This window comes from Pseudorca crassidens, chromosome 1 (assembly GCF_039906515.1).
Source record: "Pseudorca crassidens isolate mPseCra1 chromosome 1, mPseCra1.hap1, whole genome shotgun sequence".
NCBI classification, from domain to species: domain Eukaryota; kingdom Metazoa; phylum Chordata; class Mammalia; order Artiodactyla; family Delphinidae; genus Pseudorca; species Pseudorca crassidens.
In genome coordinates this window covers 153,483,145-153,497,117 of record NC_090296.1, presented here as the reverse complement: position 1 = coordinate 153,497,117, position 13,973 = coordinate 153,483,145, and the positions used below count along the sequence as shown (strand labels likewise).

The window sequence follows — 13,973 nt, the reverse complement described above, 5'->3', positions numbered from 1 at the left end:
AACTCTAGGTCGGTCCATCCTCAGCGTCCTGTGCGGGAGGGCAGCCCCTCCCCCTCCCACTGAGATGCCAGGAGTGTGAAACAGGCCTCGGGTGAGATCATGCAGAAGGAGATGGCCCCCAAGGCCTGCGAAACCCCACGGAGGAGGGGCCGGGGGCTGCAGCTGGCTCCGCACGTGCCCTCTGGAGTGCACTGAGGAGAAGGTGAAGGGGCTGGGGCACTGGGACACTCCCCACCAGCCCAGGACCACATACCTGGTAAACTGTACCTGCGTGCGTGTGACCAGGTGTGGAGCACTATTCACTAGCCCACATGTTAACTCATTTCATCCCTACAGCAACCCTGTGACTGGACAGGAAAACCGAGGCACAACACAGGGGTAACTAGCCTGGTCACAGCTAACAGGCAGCAGTGGGGCTTGAAGCTGGGTGGCCTGGCCCAGCATCTCTGCTGTCCACCAGCAGCTGCTCTGCTTCTCAAGCATCTCGACTTCTCAATCATCTCGACTTCTCAGATCTTTTTAACAAGTCTTCCCATTCTTAACGTGAAAATGCCTCATAAACCCCCCAAATTCGAACACCAAAAATAATTTTGAGTCACGATTCTCTCATCTGTTATTAACTGTACTACCCGTTTTTGTGTCATGGGTTAGAAAAGCATGCCGCCTGTGTCTCTGTGGCACTTCTGAAGGAAGCCTCTGGGGTAATTAGGATTTGCTAGAATCATTTGCTAAACCCCAGACAGCTCTGCGCACCATTCCTGAGATGCACGGAACCGTGCTCACACCCCTCTGTCTTCCTCAGGTACCTGCATGTCCCTCAACCTCTCCCCCTCCCCTCACTCTTATATGGCCCGTTCATCCTTAAAAAATACAGTATTTAGATAAGTTCAACCAATCCTTTGCTTCGGGCAAGCAACTATCCTTTCTTTAGCTTTTAACTCTAGGCAATAATGAACAATTTCTTACATTTGCGTAGAACTTTAACATTTACAAAGTGCTTTACTTTTTAGTATCAATAATATTCTCAACAACTTTGTGGTGCAGCGCTAAACCAAGACCAGAGGCTTGCTTCTCCCCAAGGATGCTCCAAGTGGCAAACAGGACCCCAGGCTCTGCTGAGGACCAGTATCTTTTCAGCTGTCCCGTAAACACAATCATGTATATAGGCAGTGTATGGAGTGGACAGAATTTTTTTAAATGATGGTAATAATATAAGATGTCAAATATGTGATTTTCTTGGTTTTACAAAGAACAGTTGAAGTCTGCTGTTCAATAGAACAGAAGAGAAACCATTCGTTAACCAAAAAGAGGACCCTTGACAAAGAGGAAGTGCATTAACATTCCTGTCAGAGAATAACGTCAGGACTTTATACGTCCTGTCAATGAAAAACGGACAGGTCTTTGGTATTTTTACTATTCACCCATGAATTTGAAATTGTGTTTGCCTAAAAACACTTAATAAACACTTGCCCTGGTGAAAAGCTCTGCACCTTACAGATTTGTGAGCCATGGCGAGTGACAAGTCCTCATAGCCCTGGTTCCTCTTTCACAAAATGGGGGAAATAAAGCCCCCCTCCAGAGGATTGTTTATGGAGGCTAGTTAAGATGTGTGCAAAAGCATAAGGTGTGTGCAAAAACATAAGGTGTAAAGTAAGAGGTACTAGTATAATGACCACCATGAATCAGTTTTATATGAAAACCTTATCGGGGCAGCAGAAGGTCATGCTCTGAGCATTGCCATGAAATGTATCAAATGTCTAATTTCTCGCCAGGGATTCTCGGTTCCCACATGTGGCAATAAAATCACCCCTTAGAGAGCACGGTCGTGCAGTAACTGAGCTATTTGCCAGCCTTCAAAGGAAAAGAACTAGCACATGAAAAGAAGAGACTAGAAACACCTCCCCTCACTGTGTGTCTGTGTGACAAGTCCACCGGCGGGAGCTCTGTGCTCGGCCACCAGGCCTGTCTGAACGAACACACAAGCGTCATGACTTGTGGCTCCTAGAGCTGCACGCCCGGGGCGAGGAACGGAGCACCACACACCACCTCCTACCTTCTCTGCTCCTCTACCCTCACTCTGCCTGCCTGAGTGCGGCTTCCTGGGGGCAGGTGCGCGTCCCAGACCCCACGTCCTTGGACACACTGCCGGGCTCCTCAGAAGAGCTGGGAAGGCAGATGGCCAGTTCTGGAGCCGATGGTGACAGTGTGGTGGGATGTTCAGTTACCAGGACTTCTCAGACCGTGAGCCTGGTGACGGGGACAGGCAAGCCTCGGCTGTGGTGAAGGACACTCTCGAGGGCGCCCTGCAGTGCTTTCTGGCAACTTCTGTCAGGGCACTTCACAGCCAAAGGGCTTGTTGCTCAGACCTCTATATTTTGTGGAATTGGTCTCCTCCGCTTTACTTTCTTGTTACTATAATTCTGATTGGTGAAAAGTACATCTTGCATCAGAATCCGTCCCAGGAACTGTGACCAAACTTCTTGTCTAAAAGGAGCCTTTGTGTGGGGATTAGTACTTGGCTGTAGGTCACTCAGGGCACGGAATTAGCAGTTGTCAGGACCTGTGCATCCAGTCATTTCCCTGCATCCCCAGAAACTGTGTTCTGGGAACTCATTCAGCATGAATCGTGTGTCCCCCTGGGTCCAGCTTACTTCCCGAGGAGGTGGCCCCTCCAAGGGCAGGACCGTCTTGTCCTCCTGACGTTTCCCTCGTCAGAACTCAGCTGACTGAAAGCCTGTGCAGCTGGACGGTGACATTTGCTCTCTGGCTTCTGTGGTGCTCGGGGTCCCACCTCTTTCACAGCTCCATCTGTGGTACCGGGCCTCCAGCTAACAACAGCTGGGGAGGGGCCTCGGGAGGCGCCCAGACGCCTGTCCCCTGGAGCCGCAAGGGACGCAGCGGGCCTCGGGCTCTGAGGCTGTGCCCCCGATCCTGACAGGCAAACTCTCCCCCGAGAAGCTGCAGCCAGCAAACCATGGGACTGCTGCTCCGGCCCGTCCCACGGTGGAGGGAGACCTGCTGCTGAGGACCCCACGGAGCAGGGTTGAGGAGGGACACCCTGAGCCCAGTCCCGCCCCTCGGCCTCCTGGCCTGAATCAATGGTGCCTCAATGCTGGACTGGGGGACCTAAGCCAGGTCCACACAGCAGAGGTCTGCAAATGTGTGTGTCTTTCAGTTGTTGAAGTGATTGGTTATGAAAAGAACTCACTGAAGGATAAAGACGTGAAAGGTTTACTCATTATGGTTTTCCTTTAATATGACACTGAAAACTCAAGAGAAGAGGAATTTTACTTTAATGACATTACTTGGTGACTTAGCTCAGGCTGCTGTAACAAAATACCACAGACGGGTGGTTTAAACAACAGATGTTTATTTCCCACAGTTCTGGAGGCTGGCATCCCAAGATCAAGGTGCTGTCATGGTCACATTCTGCTGAGTTCGCAGACAGCACCTTCTTGCTGTGTCCTCACTTGGTGGTGCGAGGAAACTTTGGTGTCTTCCTCTTCCTATAAGGACACTAATCCCATAATGGAGGCGCCACCCTCCTGACCTCAACTAATCCTAATCACCTCCCAAAGGCCCCACATCCTAACTCCATGAGATTGGGGATTGCGGCTTCAACATATGAATTCTGGGGGGACACAAACATTTGGTCCATAACACTTAGCAAGTGGATTTTACTAATTTAACAGTGTCTGTCAACCCAACTCTGTCAGTCTTGTGGAATCTTAAATGTAGCTATGGGACAGATGTCATCTTAATTTCACAGAGATATGACTCCAACAAGGATATGCCCTCATTCCATGGAGGGCAGTAGCAGCATTAGAGACATCCTCAAAAGTAGCAACTGGGAGCAACTGGGAGCAACTGGCGCAGTGGTTGAGAGTCCACCTGCCGATGCAGGGGACACGGGTTCGTGCCCCGGTCTGGGAAGATCCCACATGCCGTGGAGCGGCTAGGCCTGTGAGCCACGGCCGCTGAGCCTGCGCGTCCGGAGCCTGTGCTCCGCAACGGGAGAGGCCACGACAGTGAGAGGCCCGCGTACCGCAAAAAAAAAAAAATAAAAAAAGTAGCAACTGGGCATCTCTTCAGAGCTACATAATAGTGCAAGAGTGGGCTTTTTTTCGAGACCTTTCTCTGCCCCATGTGATCTTGGGAAAATCTCTTTATTTCACTAAGCCTTAGTGTCCTCCTTTGTAAATTGGGGGTAATAATAATGCCCACAGAATAGGGTTAGTGTGAAGACGATAAGTGTAGAATGTTTATCATAGAGCCTGGGACCCAGCAACTATGCGGAAAGATCCTCTATCATTAGTAGTAGTGTTTTTTTGTTTTGTTTTGTTCTGGTTTTTGGCCGCACTGCGAGGCTTACTGGATCTTAGTTCCCCGACCAAGGATTGAATCTGGACCATAGCAGTGAAAGCGCCGAGTCCTAGTAGTAGTGTTCTTTACGTACTTACTAAATGCTTAGTTACGATAATAGCCCCTAAATTTTGGTTCTGTTCATAAGTGCTCACTGGACCTGACGTAATAACTACGGTGCAGGGAACCTCTGCTACATGCCAGGTGACTGTTTATTTCTCACAGTAGCTCAATTAGGTGGCCACGACTGTCTCTGTTTGACAGATGAGAACACTGCTTTTGGAGAAGTGAAGGAGTTTGCTCCTTGTCACACAGCTGCCGGATGGCACAGTTGGAAGTGGAGCCCAGGGCAGTTGAACTCCAAAGCCACTTTTCCTATTGCATTACCTTCTAAGGGTAACTTTGCTCTTCACTTCCTCAGAGTTCTTACTTTTTTGGGTTTCAACTGGAGGTGCATGATGGAATGTGCTGGAAATAATCCCCCAGAAGCACTAATCGTGCGTGTACATGGGTAGGGTTTCTTCTGCAAAATTGTGCTGCTCCTGTCACTTGAACACAACAGACAGGCAGGACATTTGCTGCTGTGCTGATGAGCTGACGCCCTTGCTCACGCTAGCAGCCGTTGATAAGGGACAGTTCCATGCATTAATTACAGCACCAGTATATGAATCATCCTATTGCATGAACACACTGCTGAAAACACTTTTTCCATTTTACAGGTCCCAAAAGGACCTTTAGGTTTGATGAAAATCTTGCAACCTGTTTTCTAAGAGCAAATAAAGGGTGATAATAAAAGGTTTGTAATCTGTGTACTTATGTTTCTATGATGAGTTTGCCAATGATTCTAAATATCTACAGGCAGACTCTCTTAAGATGAACATAGTGTGCGACACCCAAAAAGACTCACAAGGCTCATGTTGCAACAGGCACCTGACTTCTTGGTGTTCAGGAAAGCTGGCTGAGCAGCTGGCTGTGCTGGCCACCCCTCAGGGTAAAAGCAGCAAGAATATAGATTCTGACAATGTTATGGTCCTGTCAGCAGTTTAATTATTGACTATGAAGTTCTGCATGAGGAAAGCATGATGTTCTAACAATCTCAGTTTTCCAGAGAGAGGAAGTTTAAAGTGCCCATGCTGGCCCTGTGACTAACTTTTGTAGTGATAGCAAGCTACCTGCCTTCACCACTATTTGAGTTAAAAGCATAATATTAACTTATCAGTCTGTATAGTCTAGGTGATGCTGTGGTAACAAACAGCCCCGAATCTCAGCATCACATTGTTTTTCTCTTGTGAACCATGCCCACCCTAAGTCACAGGGGACTGTGTCCTGGATGGTCACTGTGGGAGCCAGCCTTCCCCAGCAAATAGTGCCAGCTGCTACGCTGGGGAAAAGAGAGAGTATGTCAACGACATGTTTCAGCCTCAATTCATCGACTGGAAAGAGTCACATGGGACAGGATGTACAAGAAAGTGGGAAGAAACAGAGTTATTTGCAAACGGTACTGATGTCCACCCCGTGAGCCTCTGAAGCAGTTTCCCCATAAGTGTATGTTCAATCAGTAATTCAGACATTGCACATAAGATAATTTCAAAATACTATATGAACAAGAAAACTTGAACTTCTAACCAAACATTTAAGGAACCAGCAACAAGCCCTTTTCTGATCATCCGTCTTAGGCAGTGATGCCCAAACCTCAGGCTGGAGGGCAGGTGAGGGAAAAAGGTACAAGGGCAGCCTCTCCTGCTCACTGCTGCTGGGCCCTCCCTTTGACCTTTGACCTAGCCCAGTGGCCAGAGTGCAGCAGAGCCGAGGTGACCAGCCTGTAGGGTCACTTCCTGGACACCGTGTGGGGCAGAGAAAGAACATGGGGGGATCTGGGGCAGATGGGAGTACATGACACAGAGGCCAAGAGATATGAAGGAGGTGGACTGAGGAGACCAGGATGGCTGTCTAACAGGAGCTCCAGGAGGACCTGTGAAGGAGCAAGGGGAGGAGGCATGACAACCAGGACTGCCCCAGAGCTGACAGAAGGTAGCAGCCCACAGATTCCAGAGAACCAACAAGCACCAGGAGATTAAACAATAAGAAATGTACTCTGACTATGTACACATAGTCAGAGTGTACATAGCAGAGACAAGAACAATCTATTAAAAGCAACCCAAAGGAAAAACCTGGTAACCTTGAAAAACCAACAGCTGGTGAGATAGTAACGTTGAAAGACAGGAGACAGTGAAATAATATCTTCAATATGATGAGGGAAAAAAACAGTATCAGTAAACTGGAATATGGTGACCAAAGAAAATTTCCTTTAAGGACCAGAAAAAGAAAAACTAGGAAATCCGACCCTAAGTAGATGACCCTCTCTAAGGGCAAGTCCACAAAACATACTTGAGGCAGGAGCAGTGACCAGAATGAAGAGCAAGAAAATGTATAAACAACAACAACGATAATATTTTACTGAATTTTAACACATAATAAAGTATATGAATTTAAAAAGTGATAGATTTCTAGGTCCTATTTTCAGAATTAGGGTAAAAAAGTACCGATGAGCGCCAGACTTTGATGAACTAAGTTTTCATGTTATAATTTTTTAGGGTAATGATTTAAACTCCAGAAATAGAATGTATAACTTCCAAATTATTAGGAAAAAAGCAGAATGCTTAATAAAAGCTAATAAAATGAGGGCAAGGAGGGAAAAGAAAAAGGAAAAGCACAACAAATGGAAAATCACAAATAATATAGTAGATTTAAATCCAAATATATCAGTAATTACAATGGTTCAATTCACAAAAAATGTAATTTCAGAATATGAACCTAGTAACATTACCTTGAAATACAGAACCCAAAATTGATGGAACTACAAAGAGAAGTTCATGTCTCTCAGTAACTGATAAATAACGCACACATGAGAAGATTAAGGATATAGAAGATGTGAACAAAACAATAAAATTAACTTAGTGGAGATATATATGTTACTGCATCCAAGATTGGGAGAATATGCCCTCTTTTCAAGCACACTCTGAAATATTTATGAAATTGAGCACATGTAAATCATGTCAACAAATTTCTATGGATCTATATCATAAATTGGATTATTTGAACACAGAAAAATTAACTAGAAATTATGACGAAATCCTAGAAATATACAAAGGCTTGGAAATTATAAGAATACATCTCCAAATATAGTATAGACCAAAGAAGAAATTACAATGAAAATTAGGAAATACTTTTAACTGAATGGTAAAAATTCTACATGAGGGACTTCCCTGGTGGCGCAGTGGATAAGACTCTGAGCTCCCAATGCAGAGGGCCCAGGTTCGATCCCTGGTCAGAGAACTAGATCCCACATGCATGCCGCAACTAAGAGTTCACATGCCACAACTAAGGAGCCCGTATATCGTGACTAAGGAGCCAGCGAGCCACAACTAAGGAGCCCTGGAGCTACAACTAGGGAGCCTGCCTGCACAACTAAGACCTGGTGCAAACAAATAAATATTTTTTTAAAAAATTCTACATGAAAGACTGAAAATTGATGACCTAAGCATCCATTGTAACAAACTAAAAAACAACAGCAAAAAGTAAAAGAACAAATAAGGTGGAGAAATTAGTGATGTATAAAACAAAAATTGGTAATGAAAAGACTATAAAATGTCAAACCTGGGGCAAGGCTATCAAGAAAAGCAAGAAAAGGTACACATAAAACAGTGTTAGGATTAAAGACCTAGTATCATTTACATTAGCACCAAAAAAACTGACATATTGGGGGATAAATCTAACAAAATTTGTACAAGATGTACATGTTGTTCAGGCATAAAGCTCGAGAGGGAGGTCCAGGGCTTGTGAGGCATAGCTGAGAGTCAAGAGCGTCCTGGTGGTAGAGAGGGGATGAGAGGAGTGGGCTGAACAGAGAACCCTGGAAACACGGAGGGAAGAAGGGTGGCCGAGGAGGAGGACCCCATCAGCGGCGAAGAGGGAGGCCAGGGAGCAGACGGTGGTGCACCTGCTGCGGCCTCGGGGGAAGGAAGGACTCAAAGTGGCCCGATCATCTCGGTATTTTTTCGGCGTGTTTTACCTTTTCTCTCTCTCTTTTTTTTTTTTTTTTGGTTTTGCTTGTTTGTTTTTGGCTGCGCCGTGGGGCATGCTGGATCTTAGTTCCCCGAGCAGGGAACCCGCGCCCCAGCGATGGAAGCGCGGAGTCTTCACCACTGGACCGCCAGGGAAGTCCCCATCTTGGTGTTGGAACTCTGCTCCGTGAAGTGGTGTCGGCCGTGCGCCCACGCCCCCCAGGGCTGCGCCCCCGCTCTGGGGGGCATGCGGCCGTCTGTTTGGGGGCCAAGACATCGAACCACTGGGGGCCGCCCTTCCTACCAATGGGTCTGGGGGCACCCCGAGGAGAGCAGAGCGCGGCCTGAGGGTAGTGAGCGGTGAGAGGCCGAGATCAATCCCAACCCCCCCATCTGGGAGCGTGATCCTGCCGACGCGGACGCTGACCGTCCCCTCTGCGTCAGGACGCAGGGAGGGAGGGACCGTGACAGCGTGCCCACCCGACCCCTTTCTGGGGGTGGGTCCTTACCTCCTGCGATTGCAGACGAGGTCCTCCTCGGTGTGACCTGATCTCCGTCACCAAATCCGCGCGGACGCCTATCGGGTGTGTGTGCTCCTAGCAGCCCGCGCAGAGCGAGCCCGGAGGCTCGACGTCTCGGTGCCAGCGGCCCACCCGGCAGACTCGTCAGTGGGGCCGCTTGCGCCAGACGCGATCTGCAAACATAAGCGGAGAGATCCAGCTGAGAGTCAGGCCCAGGTCCACATCTCTAGAGAGCGGTTCTGAGCACACCCAGCGACCAGCGATGCTGCTGCTGGTTCCCAGATTCTCGGCCCTGAGTGCTGCCCAGGCGCAGGGTGGGGGTCGGGGTCGTAGGGTTTGCATTCTGGCTGTGTGGCCTGGGGTAAGTTACTTAGCCTCTCTGAGCATCAGTTTCCGCCTCTCATCACAACCATGAGCTAAAACAGCGTGTGCATGGTTCCTGGCACACGGAAGATGCTCCGTACGCGCAGGCGTACCGTTCAGTCCCGGCTCGGTTCTGATTCCTCCCTCTCACCTTCCAGGTGCCGGCGCTGCGCTCTCCTGCACCAGGCTCGCGGCGTGGAGGAAGCGCTGTTCACTGGGCACCTGAGGTGCCGTCGACATGAGGCAAGTCCTAGAGAGGCTTTTCTTCCCCGGTGCGTACAGCAGACACCCGCCGTCAACTCCCCACTACGAAGGGCGCCTTGTGTATCTTACCTATCTTTCTCTAACCCAGCGGTCAGGCCCCCACCGGGCACATGCTAGCACGCCACAGCGCCCCGCAGGGTCCGATACAGCCGCACCCCACAAGAGACACCATTTGGTTTTGCCCTTGTCAGGCCCAGCCCCATCTCCCAAGCTGGGCGTGGACTCAGAATCAGGCTGCGTAAGTGGAAGTGGACACGAGCCCTCAGGACCTCTAGCCCCTGAAGCCACGGCCTTCCCCGCTGCTGTGTCATCGTGCTGACACTAACAGCGCATTGTGGAGTCGTTCTCCAGGCTGCTGCCAGGGAGACACAATAATTCCTATTGTCCAGGAAGCAGTACGTTTGGAAACTCTAGTAACTGAAATGATGATTTAGTTTAGAGGGTGAGGGAAAAGTGGTGGTATAAACAGAAAATGACACAATTGCTAACAAGACAATATGGTAAAAGTTAGATTGATTAAAGGGAGTTTCGATATCAAGGTGTACGTATTTACATTGTTATTTAAGGAAACTGCACTGCCTGCAGAGCACCTTGGTGGGTGTGGTGTGCCAGCTCCTGGGCACTCATGGTCACATGACCCTGAGGGGAATTAGGTGGAAGATGGGAGGGAGGGAGGAAGGGAGGGAGGGAGGCGGCCCTACCAACCACGGAATACACAGATCCGTCTTGTTGTAGCCAGTGGCCTTCCCTCTGCCTCTTGTCCCACCTCCCCAGCCAACCAGAGCTCAGGACTGTTGGGGAATACACCGTCTGGAGATGCTGGCGAGTCCACTACACAGAGCAGGAGGGCTGCTCTCCAGCGAGTCAGCCCTAACCTGCACCTGGAGGGCCTACTTAGTGCAGGACATGCCCCCAAGACCCTCCAAACCCCTTGTCCTGCAGGCACCTCGAATCCCTGACTCCACCCAGGGCTTGCGGCTGCGGAGTCAGACTTGGAACCCGCTGGGCTCTTTAGCGGCTCTCAGAACAAGGCTGAGTCTGAGTGAGCTTGGGGGCTTCCCCTTCTGAGGGTCCCTCGCCCACCCCTCCAAGCTAGCACGGGCCTGTGGGCAGGACAGGGATGGCAAAGGGCAGTTCCCCTGCCCTGTGGATCGTCCTACACGTTCCTGGGACCTGCTCTCCTTGCCAACAGAAGTGCAGTTAGAGGGGACACCCCTGGTGACTACAAAGAAGGAAAACAGTGCCAGCATCCGGGCAGGGGCTCCAGGAGGGCAAGGAACTGGGCCTTTTCATGATGTAGGGGGTGGAGGCCAGAGCAGAAGACGGAGGCTCAGGCCTTGGCCAAAGCATACCTGACCGTTCCTGTTGGTTCACTTACGGCAAAGCCATAAGGGGAGATGGGAAGCAAAGTGTGTTTGTTGGGGGAGTGGGGGGAGACAGAGGTCCCAGCACCTCCGTCAGGGGTTAGGGCAGCACTGAGGGTCCACAGGAGAATCTGCGTCTTCGGGACAGGTGCAGGAGGTCTCCCCCTGGCCCCAGACACCACCATGAGCACATTCTGTTAAAGAAGCAACATGGGGACTTCCCTGGTGGTGCAGTGGTTAAGAATCCACCTGCCAATGCAGGGGACACCGGTTCGATCCCTCGGTCCAGGAAGATCCCACATGCCATGGAGCAGCTAAGCCCGTACGCCACAACTACTGAGCCTGTGCTCTAGAGTCTGCGAGCCACAACTACTGAGCCAACATGCCACAACTACTGAAGCCGGCACGCCTAGAGCCTTGTGCTCCGCAACAAGAGAAGCCACCACAGTGAGAAGACCGCTCACCGCAACGAAGAGTAGCCCCCGCTCACAGCAACTAGAGAAAGCCCGCGCCCAGCAAGGAAGACCAGACGCAGCCAAAAAAAAAAAAAAAAAAAAATCAACGTGGCCTCACAGGCCGCTGCTGCCAGAAGCAGGGGGAGTGGGGGGGGGCGGGGGTAGGGCAGAGAGGAGGCTGGAGACTCGCGCATCCCCAGCCCCTGCCCCAGCCCCCAGCAACTGTTTAACTTCTGACTCACGTTTCCACCCAGAAATCACTCAGTGCAGGTGCGACTTGGGGGCTGCTCTCCGTTTGGTGTGCTCATCTCTCCGCTGGCGGGCTGATCCCAGCCAAAGGGCTGGATTCAGACCCTGCTCCCCACTCAGTGGCTGCCGAGCCTCGGGTGAGCTGTTTGCTTCTCTGTACCTCAACTTCCTCTTGATAGTAACAACACCTACTGTGGTAGGAAGAATGGTGGCACCTGAAGATTTCCACATCCTAATCCTGGGAACCATTGTGGAAAGGGCTTTGCAGGTGTGACTGTGGTTACAGGACCTTGGGATGGGATGATTATTCTCAATTGTCTGGGCCCAATCTAATCACACAAGTCCTCAAAAGCAGGGAATCTTTCACCACTGTGTTCAGAGAGAGATGTCCCCATGGGAGGCAGGCCAACAAATGAGGTCGCCACTGAGAAAGGTGTGGCAGGTGTGGTGACCAAAGCCATCTCCAGACATTGCCAGACGTTCCCTGGGGGGACCCCCACGGCTGAGAACCACTGACGTGTACGTCAGCTGTTGTCTGCAATGCCAGCAACACAAGACACCGTGCTGGGTGATTAATTTGATTTCTCTTGCGAGCAGCCGTGACTTAGGTAAGAATGTGTGGGGGAGAGTTTACAATTAGAAATGCCCAGAATTCAGTCATGTTAACCACCGTCTGATTGCAGTCTGGGTTGTGACCACCAAGTAAGTCAGATTATAAACCCAGGGGCTATGTCCATGCTTTGTGATTTGTTGAACCCTCAGTGCCTAGAGCATGTTGGGTCCACAAAATAAGAGAATTCTAGAGCTGGAAAGGGTCTTTCTGGTGGGTTTGTTCTACCATAATAAACAATCACCAGACACTTGATGGAAGGGTGGGTAGGTGGCTATTTAAGGAACTCGAAGGACCTATGACATCATGGAGTTTACGTATAACTGACCACTTAGATGTTCTAGTCTCATACAACACAAAGTTCTCAAACTCAGTATTTAACTCAGGCAGGACCTTTGTTATTTTTAGAATTACAGCCAACTTTTTGATTATCTATGGCTTGTACAAAGACAGGGAAAGAGAAATGGAAGAGAGAGATTGAACTCTAGTGAAAGGACTGAAATTATAGATTAAAAAAATCACACAAATATCACTAAACCTCATTTTAGGCTATCTATTCTGTCCATGCATCCATCCATCCATCCATCTATCCATCCGGCCTGGGAATGCACAGGTCCATCCAGACCCTCAAAGGGGAGGGTGGGGAATTCCACAGGTTCACCTGTAACTCATCTGTCAAACCAAATGATGGTGACAATGGGGTGGAGGGATTGAGAACCCTTGGGTGGTTCAAGACTAATTCACAGGGTTGACATACTAGAAGAAACGACAGTCGAAAATATTGCCCCCAAAATACAAAATGGCAAGGATTCTGAAAAGAGTGGCAATGGAATCATTCATACTGAAGAGAACCAAACTATCCTGATTTCTGTTACTGCTGTGTTGTTACCACACCTCTGCGCCACCCTGCCTGTTCCTAAAGTGGGTCGCCAGGAACCCCAGTCACGGCTGTGACTCTCTTGAGCATCTCGGTAAGCGGCGCCCTCTTCAGAAAGGGCTCTGAACACGCCGCGCCCACGGGACAGGAACCCCTCCGCGGTCACGGTCTCCTAGCAGCCCTGCCACGGGCTCGCCTCTTCCGTGAGCGCAGCCGCCTCCCAACGAGTGTTGTTCAGTTAACTCACCTTGTGGGGAGAGGAGCTCAACTACAGCTACTCCAGAAGTGAAGGTGGAGAAAAAAAAGGGGGCTCAAACGCCAGCGATTAGCAGACATTTCCATGGAGCATGTATATTACATGTGAGGCCGTAAGTTAGATGTTTGTCAGAAAAGCAAAAGTCCTGGAGGCTTTGTTCTGTCAGTGCTAAGAGAAATCACGGCGCTGGACACGCTGGCGTGGTCCCAGCAGGATGTGATCTCTCCCTAAGGGCCGACTGGCATCTAACCATGAGCACATTGGCTATCCAGTGCCACTTAAACGCGGCCTCCTTTCTCAGTCGAGGAAATACGATACAGACGTTCACAGCCCTCTACTCTTGAATGCCGGGAAGCATCTACCCACAGCCCACACTCCCTCACTGCTGTGCAGAAGGGTTGTCATCGTGTCTGGAGTGACAGCAGGGATTTCCCATGCGTTTGCTCCTCGCTGGCGGAGCGCATTAGAGGGAGGAGGCCAGCAATGAAGATGATGATGACCAATGAGCATTTCTGTATATCTTTACGGCCTGCCTCCTGGAACCGGGAACTGGCTTGCTGGCCCTGGCAGGCTCCTGCTTTCTGCATT

General features: G+C 49.9%; 1 long non-coding RNA gene across 1 annotated transcript; it reads left to right on the top strand.

The window, feature by feature from the left end:
- Positions 1-9,104: 9,104 nt before the first annotated feature.
- LOC137203520 (uncharacterized) lies at positions 9,105-10,112 on the top strand. Its single transcript, XR_010933160.1, has 2 exons — positions 9,105-9,308; positions 9,469-10,112. It is a non-coding gene; the product is annotated as an uncharacterized lncRNA (long non-coding RNA).
- Positions 10,113-13,973: the final 3,861 nt, after the last annotated feature.